At 44.0% G+C, this 11,801-nt stretch overlaps 2 pseudogenes; both read right to left on the reverse strand.

Moving 5' to 3' along the window:
* LOC123057008 (beta-glucosidase 3-like) overlaps positions 1 to 9,830 on the reverse strand; it is a 60,380-nt pseudogene extending 50,550 nt beyond the window's left edge.
* A 1,128-nt stretch (positions 9,831 to 10,958) lies between these two features.
* Positions 10,959 to 11,801, reverse strand: part of LOC123058707 (beta-glucosidase 2-like) — a 27,347-nt pseudogene continuing 26,504 nt past the window's right edge.

Here is an 11,801-nt window from a genome sequence, read left to right on the forward strand (position 1 = left end):
CGCCAAGTTCCGCAAACCCTAATCGCCCTGGGCACCGAAGGGTTTCCGGAAAAGTATCATGGGTAATACCACAACATGTCCCTAGTAAGACTCTAGTTGACTAGCTCGTTGATCAATAGATGGTCATGGTTTCCTGACCATGGACATTGGATGTCATTGATAACGGGATCACATCATTAGGAGAATGATGTGATGGACAAGACCCAATCTTAAGCATAGTACAAGATCGTGTAGTTCGTTTGCTAAAGCTTTTCTAATGTCAAGTATCATTTCCTTAGACCATGAGATTGTGCAACTCCCGGATACCGTATGAATGCTTTGGGTGTACCAAACGTCACAATGTAACTGGGTGGCTATAAAGGTGCACTACAGGTATCTCCGAAAGTGTCTGTTGGGTTGGCACGAATCGAGACTGGGATTTGTCACTCTGTATGACGGAGAGGTATCTCTGGGCCCACTCGGTAATGCATCATCATAATGAGCTCAATGTGACTAAGAAGATAGCCACGGGATCATGCGTTATGGTACGAGTAAAGAGACTTGCCGGTAATGAGATTGAACGAGGTATGGGGATACCGACAATCGAATCTCGGGCAAGTAACATACCGATAGACAAAGGGAATTGTATACGGGATTGATTGAATCCCCGACATCGTGGTTCATCCGATGAGATCATCATGGAACACGTGGGAGCGAATATGGGTATCCAGTTCCTGCTATTGGTTATTGACCGGAGAGATGTCTCGGTCATGTCTGCATGGTTCCCGAACCCGTAGGGTGTACACACTTAAGGTTCGGTGACGCTAAAGTTGTTATGGGAAATAGTATGTGGTTACCGAAGGTTGTTCGGAGTCCTGGATGAGATCCCGGATGTGACAAGGAGTTCCCGAATGGTCCGAAGGTGAAGATCGATATATTGGACGAAGGGTATTGGAGTCTGGAATTGTTCCGGGGGTGCCGGGTGACGACCAGCATGTCCGAAAGTGGTTTCGGAGGCCCCGGCAAGTGTTGGGGGGCCTTATGGGCCAAGGGGAAGGGGCACACCAGCCCACTAAAGGGGCTGTGCGCCCCTCCCACCCCATCTCACGTAACCAGGAGAGGTGGGGGCGCCTCCCCTAGGGCAGCCTCCCCTCCTGGCTTGGGGGCAAGTCTTCTAGGGGTGGGGGCGCCCAAAACCCATCTAGGGTTCCCTCCCTGGTCGCCGCCCCTCCCCTAGATGGGATCTGAAGAGGTCGGCCCCTCTCCACTTCTCCTATAAATAGTGGGGGTGGGAGGGCTGCCAGAAGACCTAGACACATCCCCTAGCGCAGCCCCTTCCCCTCTCCTACACCTCCTCCTCCTCCTCCGTAGTGCTTGGCGAAGCCCTGCCGGAGAACCACGAGCTCCATCACCACCATGTCGTCATGCTGTCGGAGTTCTCCCTCAACTTCTCCTCTCCCCTTGCTGTATCAAGAAGGAGGAGACGTCCCCGGGCTGTACGTGTGTTGAATGCGGAGGCGTCGTTGTTCGACGCTTAGATTGGAATCGACCGCGATCTGAATCGCTGCGTGTACGACTCCACCAACCATGTTCTTGTAACGCTTCCGCTTAGCGATCTTCAAGGGTATGAAGATGCACTCCCTCTCTCTCGTTGCTATTATCTCCTAGATTGATCTTGGTGAGACATAGGAATTTTTTTGAATTATTGCTACGTTCCCCAACAGTGGCATCATGAGCTAGGTCTATGCGTAGATTATATGCATGAGTAGAACACAAAGCAGTTGTGGGCGATGATTTGTTCAATTTGCTTACTGTTACTAGTCTTTTCTTGATCCGGCGGCATTGTGGGATGAAGCGGCCCAGACCGACCTTACACGTACGCTTATGTGAGATTGGTTCCACCGACTGATATGCACTTGATGCATAAGGTGGCTGGCGAATGTCTGTCTCTCCCACTTTAATCGGATCGGATTCGATGCAAAGGGTCCTTATGAAGGGTAAATAGCAATTGGCATATCATCGTTGTGGTTTTGCGTAGGTAAGAAACGTTCTTGCTAGAAACCCATAGCAGCCATGTAAAACATGCAACAACAATTAGAGGATGTCTAACTTGTTTTTGCAGGGTATGCTATGTGATGTGATATGGCCAAAAGGATGTGATGAATGATATATGTGATATATGAGATTGATCATGTTCTTGTAATAGGAATCACGACTTGCATGTAAATGAATATGACAACCGGCAGGAGCCATAGGAGTTGTCTTAATTTATTTATGACCTGTGTGTCAATGAAAACGACATGTAATTACTTTACTTTATTGCCAACTGTTAGCCATAGTAGTAGAAGTAATAGTTGGCGAGGCAACTTCATGAAGACACGATGATGGAGATCATGGTGTAATGCTGGTGACGATGGTGTTCATGCCACGCCTCGAAGATGGAGATCAAAGGCGCAAGATGATATTGACCATATCATGTCACTTTATGATTTGCATGTGATGTTTGTCATGTTTACATCTTATTTTCTTAGAATGACGGTAGCATAAATAAGATGATCCCTCGCAATAATTTGAAGAAAGTGTTCCCCCTAACTGTGCACCGTTGCTAAGGTCCATTGTTCTGAAGTACCACATGATGGTCGGGTGTGATAGGTTCTAACGTTCGCATACAACGGGTGTAAGCCAGATTTACACACGCGATACACTTAGGTTGACTTGACGAGCCTAGCATGTACATACATGGCCTCAGAACACAAGAGACCTAAAGGTCGAACATGAGTCGTATAGTAGATACGATCAACATGAAGATGTTCACCGATGATGACTAGTCCGTCTCACGTGATGATCGGACACGGCCTAGTTGACTCGGATCATGTATCAGTTAGATGACTAGAGGGATATCTATCTAAGTGGGAGTTCATTAAATAATCAGATAAACTTAATTATCATGAACATAGTCAAAAGGTCTTTGCAAATTATGTCATAGCTTACACTTTAGTTCTACTGTTTAAGATATGTTCCTAGAGAAAATTTTGTTGAAAGTTGATAGTAGAAATTATGCGGACTGGGTCCGTGAACTGAGGATTATCCTCATTGCTGTGCAGAAGGCTTATGTCCTTAATGCACCGCTCGGTGTGCTGAACCTCGAACGTCGTCTGTAGATGTTGGGAAACATCTGACATACACGTTCTGATGACTACGTGATAGTTCAGTGCGTAATGCTAACGGTTTAGAATTGTGTCACCAAAGACTTTTTTGAAATGTCACAGAACATATGAGATGTTCCAAAGACTGAAATTGGGATTTCAGACTAGTGCCCATGTCAAGAGGTATGAGACCTTTGACAAGTTTCTTAAGCCTGCAAACTAAGGGAGAAAAGCTCAATCGTTGAGCATGTGCTCAGATTGTCTGAGTACTACAATCGCTTGAATCGAGTGGGAGTTAATCTTCCAGATGAGATAGTGATGGTTCTCCACAGTTATTGCCACCAAGCTATTAGAGCTTCGTGATGAACTATAACATATCAGGGATAGACATGATGATCCTTGAGCAACTCGCGATGTTTGACACCGCGAAAGTAGACATCAAGTAGGAGCATCAATTGTTGATGGTTAAACCACTAGTTTCAAGAAGGGCAAGGGAAAGAAGGGATACTTCATGAAACGGCAAATCAGTTGCTTCCCTAGTGAAGAAACCCAAGGTTGAACCCAAACCCGAGACTAAGTGCTTCTGTAATGAGGGGAACGGTCACTGAAGCAGAACTACCCTAGATACTTGGTAGATGAGAAGGCTGGCAAGGTCGACAGAAGTATTTTGAATATACATTATATTATTATGTACTTTACTAGTACTCCTAGTAGCACCAGGGTAATAAATACCGGTTCGGTTGCTAAGTGTTAGTAACTCGAAATAAAAGGCTGCAGAGACTAGCTAAATGTGAGATGACGATATGTGTTGGAAGTGTTTCCAAGGTTGATGTGATCAAACATCGCACGCTCCCTCTACCATCGGGATTGGTGTTAAACCTAAATAATTGTTATTTGGTGTTTGCGTTGAGCATAGACATGATTGGATTATGTTTATCGCAATACAGTTATTCATTTGAGGAGAATAATGGTTACTCTGTTTATTTCAATAATACCTTCAATGGTCTTGCACCTAAAATGAATGGTTTATTGAATCTCGATCGTAGTGATACACATGTTCATGCCAAAAGATATAAGATAGTAATGATAGTACCACATTCTTGTGGCACTGCCATTTGAGTCATGTTGGTATAAAACGCATGAAGAAGCTCCATGTTGATGGATCTTTGGACTCACTCGTTTTTGAAAAGATTGAGACATGCGAACCATGTCTATTGGTAGATATGCATGAAGAAACTCCATACAGATGGATCATTTGGACTCACTTGATTTTGAATCACTTGAGACATGCAAATCATACCACATGGGCAAGATGACTGAAAGGCCTCGTTTTCTGTAAGATGGAACAAGAAAGCAACTTGTTGGAAGTAATACATTTTGATGTGTGCAGTCTAATGAGTGCTGAGGCACGCAGTGGATATCGTTATGTTCTTACTTCACAGATGATTTGAGTAGATGCTGAGTATATTTACTTGATGAAACACAAGTCTGAATTATTGAAAGGTTTAAGTAATTTCAGAGTGAAGTTGAAGATGGTCGTGACAAGAGGATAAAATGTCTATGGTATGATCATAGAGATGAATATCTGAGTTACGAGTTTGGCACACAATTAAGACATTGTGGAAATTGTTTCACAACTATACCGCCTGGAACACCATAGTGTGATGGTGTGTCCTAACATCATAACTGCACCCTATTGGATATGGTGCATACCATGATGTCTCTTATCGAATTACCACTATCATTTGTGGGTTAGGCATTAGAGACAATCACATTCACTTTAAATAGGGCACCACGCAATTCCGTTGAGATGACACCGTCTGAACTATGGTTTAGAAAAACCTAAGCTGTCGTTTCTTAAAAGTTTGGGGCTGCGACGCTTGTGTGAAAAAGTTTCAGGCTGATAAGCTCGAACCCAAAGCGGATAAATGCATCTTCATAGAATACCCAAAACAGTTGGGTATACCTCCTATTTCAGATCCGGAAGCAAAAGTGATTGTTTCTAGAAACGGGTCCTTTCTCGAGGAAAAGTTTCTCTCGAAAGAATTGAGTGGGAGGATGATGGAGACTTGATAGGTTATTGAACCGTCACTTCAACTAGTGTGTAGCAGGGCACATGAAGTTGTTCATGTGACACCTACACCAATTGAAGTGGAAGCTTATGATAGTGATCATGAAACTTCGGATCAAGTTACTACCAAACCTCATAGGTCGACAAGGATGCGTACTACTTCAGAGTGGTACGTAATCCTATCTTGGAAGTCATGTTACTAGACAACAATGAACCTACGAGATATGGAGAAGCGATGGTGGGCCCGGATTCCGACGAATGGCTCGAGGCCATAAAATCCGAGAGAGGATCCATGTATAAAAACAAAGTATAGACTTTGGAAGAACTACTTGATGGTCGTAAGGTTGTTGGGTGCAAATGGATTTTAAAAGGAAGACAAAAAATGATGGTAAGTGTCAGCATTAAGAAAGCTCGACTTGTCGTTAAGATGTTTTCCGACAAGTTCAAGGAGTTGACTACGATGAGACTTTCTCACTCGTAGCGATGCTAAGAGTCTGTTGGAATTATGTTAGCAGTTACTGTATTATTTATGAAATCTTGCAGATAGGATGTCAAAACATTGTTTCCTTGACGATTTTCTTGAGGAAAGGTTGTATGTGATACAACCAGAAGGTTTTGTTAATCCTGAAAGTTGCTAACAAGTATGCAAAGCTCCAGCAATCCTTCTAAGGACTGGAGTAAGCATCTCGGAGTTGGAATGTACGATTTGATGAGACGATCAAAGATTTTGGGTTTATACAAAGTTTATGAGAAACTTGTATTTCCAAAGAAGTGAGTGGGAGCACTATAGAATTTTTGATGAGTATATGTTGTTAACATATTGTTGATCAGAAATGATGTAGAATTTCTGGAAAGCATACAGGGTTATTTGAAAAGTGTTTTTCAATGGAAAACCTGGATTAAGCTACTTGAACATTGAGCATCAAGATCTATAAGGATATATCAAAAACGCTTAATAGTACTTCCAAATGAATACATACCGTGACAAGATTTTGAAGGAGTTCAAAATAGATCGGCAAAGAAGGAGTTCTTGGCTGTGTTACAAGGTGTGAGTATTGAGTAAGACTCAAGACCTGACCACGGCAGAAGAGAGAGAAAGGATGAAGGTCGTCCCCTATGCTTTAGACGTAGGCTCTACAGTATGCTATGTTGTGTACTGCACCTGAAGTGTGCCTTGCCATGAGTCAGTCAAGGGGTACAAGAGTGATCCAGGAATGGATCACATGACAGCGGTCGAACTTATCCTTAGTAACTAGTGGACTAGGAATTTTCTCGATTATGGAGGTGGTAAAAGAGTTCGTCGTAAAGGGTTACATCGATGCAAACTTTGACACTAATCCGGATGACTCTGAGTAGTAAACCGGATTCGTATAGTAGAGCAGTTATTTGGAATAGCTCCAAGTAGTGCGTGGTAGATGCATCTACAAGATGACATAGAGATTTGTAAAGCACACATGGATCTGAAAGGTTCAGACCCATTGACTAATAAACCTCTCTCACAAGCAAGATATGAACAAACCCCATGGGTGTTGGATTCATTACAATCACATAGTGATGTGAACTAGATTGTTGACTCTAGTGCAAGTGGGAGACTGTTGGAAATATGCCCTAGAGGCAATAATAAAATGGTTATTATTGTATTTCCTTGTTCATAATAATTGTCTATTGTTCATGCTATAATTGTATTAACCGGAAACCGTAATACATGTGTGAATACATAGACCACAACATGTCCCTAGTAAGCCTCTAGTTGACTAGCTCGTTGATCAATAGATGGTCATGGTTTCCTGACCATGGACATTGGATGTCATTGATAACAGGATCACATCATTAAGAGAATGATGTGATGGACAAGACCCAATCTTAAGCGTATCACAAGATCGTGTAGTTCGTTTGCTAAAGCTTTTCTAATGTCAAGTATCATTTCCTTAGACCATGAGACTGTGTAAACCCCGGATACCGTAGGAATGCTTTGGGTGTACCAAACGTCACAACGTAACTAGGTGGCTATAAAGGTGCACTACAGGTATCTCTGAGAGTGTCTGTTGGGTTGGCACGAATCAAGACTAGGATTTTTCACTCCGTATGACGGAGAGGTATCTCTGGGCCCACTCGGTAATGCATCATCATAATGAGCTCAATGTGACTAAGAAGTTATCCACGGGATCATGCATTACGGTACGAGTAAAGAGACTTGTCGGTAACGAGATTGGACGAGGTATGGGGATACCGACGATCGAATCTCGGACAAGTAACATACCGATAGACAAAGGGAATTGTATACGGGATTGATTGAATCCCCGACATCGTGGTTCATCCGATGAGATCATCGTGGAACATGTGGGAGCCAATATGGGTATCCAGATCCCGATATTGGTTATTGGCCGGAGAGATGTCTCGGTCATGTCTGCATGGTTCCCGAACCCGTAGGGTCTACACACTTAAGGTTCGGTGACGCTAGAGTTGTTATGGGAAATAGTACGTGGTTACCGAAGGTTGTTCGGAGTCCCGGATGAGATCCCGGACGTGACGAGGAGTTCCAGAATGGTCCGGAGGTGAATATTGATATATTGGACGAAGGGTATTGGAGTCCGGAATTGTTTCGGGGGTACCGGGTGACGACCAGCATGTCCGAAAGTGGTTTCGGAGGCCCCAGCAAGTGTTGGGGGGCCTTATGGGCCAAGGGGAAGGGGCACACCAGCCCACTAAGGGGTTGTGTGCCCCTTCCACCCCATCTCACGTAACCAGGAGAGGTGGGGGCGCCTCCCCTCCTGGCTTGGGGGGCAAGTCTCCTAGGGGTGGGGGCGCCCAAAACCCATCTAGGGTTCCCTCCCTGGCCGCCGCCCCTCCCCTAGATGGGATCTGAAGAGGCCGGCCCCCTCTCCCCTTCTCCTATAAATAGTGGGGGTGGGAGGGCTGCCAGAAGACCTAGACACATCCCCTGGCGCAGCCCCTTCCCCTCTCCTACACCTCCTCCTCCCCCATAGCGCTTGGCGAAGCCCTGCCGGAGAACCACGAGCTCCATCACCACCATGTCGTCATGCTGTCGGAGTTCTCCCTCAACTTCTCCTCTCCCCTTGCTAGATCAAGAAGGAGGAGACGTCCCCGGGATGTACGTGTGTTGAACACGGAGGCGCCGTTGTTCGGCGCTTAGATCGGAATCGACCGCGATCTGAATCGCTGCGTGTACGACTCCACCAACCGCGTTCTTGTAACGCTTCCGCTTAGCGATCTTCAAGGGTATGAAGATGCACTCCCTCTCTCTCGTTGCTAGTATCTCCTAGATTGATCTTGGTGACAGGTAGGAATTTTTTTGAATTATTGCTACGTTCCCCAACAATTCTTCCATGATATATTGTTATCAAAGAGGAATTGAGATATGGTTAATGTGTATATGACTGAAAATAGTGCCTCCACTCTTGAGCAAAGCTAAGATTTCTTAGTGTCGCACTTTTTGAAGAAACTAAGTAGCACCAAAAAAAAATTTGAGTAAAAAGGTCATTCACTCACTTGATACTTTTCTCTGTACAGACTGAAAACTGATGCATGCGCCATAAGGGCATTCTTAGCGGCTATGTATGGTTCGATGCTATAGTCCCCAGTGGTGCACTTTGTTACTCCAAATGGATCTGAGCAACGGCCACAAGGGAATAGAGCACTATCATAAGAGCCAACTACACCGATGTTTATCTCATTGATAGTCATCCAGGATGTAACCCTATTTCCAAACTCCCTGAAGCAAACATCTGCATACGTTGTGAAATCTTCACTGCATTTTGTAGATACGGAAATATGAATATTACAAAAATATTATGTCATAAGTAATTCAATGATAATATAAAATATGCCACTTGATTCCCCAAAATACAATCACCGCTGCAATGTATAGTTGTTTATTTGGGATTGAGACATGAACTTACACAATTTTGGGGCTTAACCATCCACCATACTCGTCTTCGAGAACTTGAGGGAGATCTACATGGTGAAGTGTGATGTGTACTTAAATATCACATGCACCGGTGAGTTGAAATGATCAATGCGTTTGGCTTTTATTTGGTATGTTTCTTGATTCTTGAAAGGAACTGACATTTACATTGATTTTCATTATATGAAGTATGAACCTAACAATTGACTGCACTTAAATATGTTAAAGGTATACTCCCTCCATAGTGTCAAAAACGCTCTTATATTATGGGACGGAGGGAGTAATTACCATGATTCACTAGCTCATCAATGAGGCTGTTGTAATACTCTAGCCCTTTGGGATTGACAGCTCCGCGTCCATCTGCAAACCCAAAATTTCCCGAAAAAATGAAATAAATTAGAAAACAAAACCGGTTTGTTCTGATGAAGGTTATGAGGATTTTTGTACTTGGAATGAGCCTTAACCAGGAGATGGAGAACCTATAGGCCTCTAGGCCTGTCTGACATGAGCTTCACATCCTCCTGCAAAATCAGATAAGCCTCAACCACCATGTATATTACCTACCATGTATTTGTGGTAAAGCAGAGAAATGGTCAAGATTTATATTACCTACCATGTATTTGTGGTACCCATCTATGTTTGTGCCTTTCTGGAGATTTATATCAGAGTTGTTGATATCAACAGCAACCTCAACCACCTTCATGGTCATGGAAACATTTTATCTGAATGCACGCGCCTTTCCTTTTCCAATAAATATACCCGAGGTCTTTGTTTTCATAGTACATTTTTTTGTCCTCTTGAGGTGGATGTGTTCAACTGCCCCTTCAGCATCTCATGAGCCCCATCACCAATTTGTTCAAATACGCCACAGACCAGCGACATCATCCCATTAAGAAAGAAAAGACATGATCACTTGGAAAATTAATGCCATGTGAATCACAAGAATGGCAGGAAAAAGGACGAGGCGGCACTGTTACAGAAACAACGATGAGGAGGGATGGTGAGCATCAGCATCTACTTCTCTTCTCCAGATTAAATGCATTTCGACGAAATCGGGAAAACAATCAGTGACCGATGAGCAACATCGACAGTGGCAACACAACCGGCTGGGAAACGGGGAGCTTAGCGGCGCCGTCGAGCCGAGAAAAAACCCTTAACTCATGCGGAGCAGAAAACAAAGGCGACCGGGTATTGCCGCCGGAGGAGAGACAATGAGTCGATGACCCCGCTGGAGGAGAAAAAAACCGCTGAACTTATGTTCAGGCCAAATCCACAGGTAACTGACTGGAATAGCATCAGACGAACATCTCTGATTTCATGGCAACACTTCTAAGAAAGTACTCCCTCCGTTCTGAATTACTTGTCGTGGGTATTAATGTATCTAGATGTATTTTAGTTCTAGATACATCCATTTCTGCGACGAGTAATTTGGAACGGAGGGAGTAGAACACAGTAAAGCATACACATATAATTTCAATGTTTCAAGTGGCTGTCATGATCATCTCGAGATGATAAACAAGCTCTCATGGTCACCGAGACCAAGCTTACCATAAGCTTCTCATATTTTACCAAATGTGACATTTCTCAGGGCCATATCATGCTCTCATATCACTGATGTCCTAAAGAAAATACTTAAGAAAATAGTGGTCACAGGAGTATTGGTTTCTAATAGTACTAATGTAATCCAAGAATCACGCTTTCTTATCGAAACATCTCGTGCACGCATGCACGATTGCACTGGACTCAGAGACGGGAGTCAAGACACTGAGCTCAGCGCCTGGTTCACCGGTGTTCTCGACACCAGGGCAGATCCATTGTGCTTGAGCAAGCCGGAGTACTAGCGAGCGGAGAGCCTAGCTTGCCGCGGCAACCTCTGGTCAGCAAAGTCGACCCGGTACAACCCGTACCTCAACTGGTACCCGGACAGGAGCTCAAACAAATCCATGAATGCCCAGGCGAAATAGCCTCTCACGTCGGCCCCGTTCCTGCACAACAAATAGAGCATCACACAAATGCATGGTGGAATGCTTTCCTTTTGTCCATGGGAACTGTAAGCTGGAAATTTTAACTTCCGAATTTCGTTGTCGTTGACATGAATGAACGAACAGGCAGACTGCTGCCCTGCTGTTTCGACTCACCTCATCGCGTTTAGTGTGCTTTCCATGTAGCTGCTCAGGAAACCGACCCTGTCCGTGTCATCTAGGCTATCATCGGCAGACCCCATACCTGAAACAAATCATGTAACTACATGAGTAACGATACACCTTTGTTCATCAACAGAGGCTTGCTTCTGGCTGGGAAATTCTGCTTGCCATTCTCTTGGACATAGACTGGAAGGTTCCCGTAGGTTTCTTTCAGGTACTCCAGTTGAAGTTGCAATCCTTTGGGATCACTTGGAATATTTACTGGGAAGCCCTGCACACCAATCAAGATCATCTTTGACAGTTACCGTCAAGCTTTTGACATCAGTTTTTAAGTGGGTATTTCTTTTCTAGTCACTTGAAACTGCATTTTTAGCTAAAACCTGGCGACTTCTTTGTAAAACACATTGACGACGTTTTTTTACCTGACTAGATGGTGGGTCTATCCTAGAACCTGCATCATACAAAGGGACCACTAGTTAGAACAGTACGTTCAACTCTTCTCTGTTACATTGGTGTAGAAAAGCATGCTTTCAGAT

This window comes from Triticum aestivum, chromosome 3A, assembly GCF_018294505.1.
Source record: "Triticum aestivum cultivar Chinese Spring chromosome 3A, IWGSC CS RefSeq v2.1, whole genome shotgun sequence".
In the NCBI taxonomy this organism is placed as follows: domain Eukaryota; kingdom Viridiplantae; phylum Streptophyta; class Magnoliopsida; order Poales; family Poaceae; genus Triticum; species Triticum aestivum.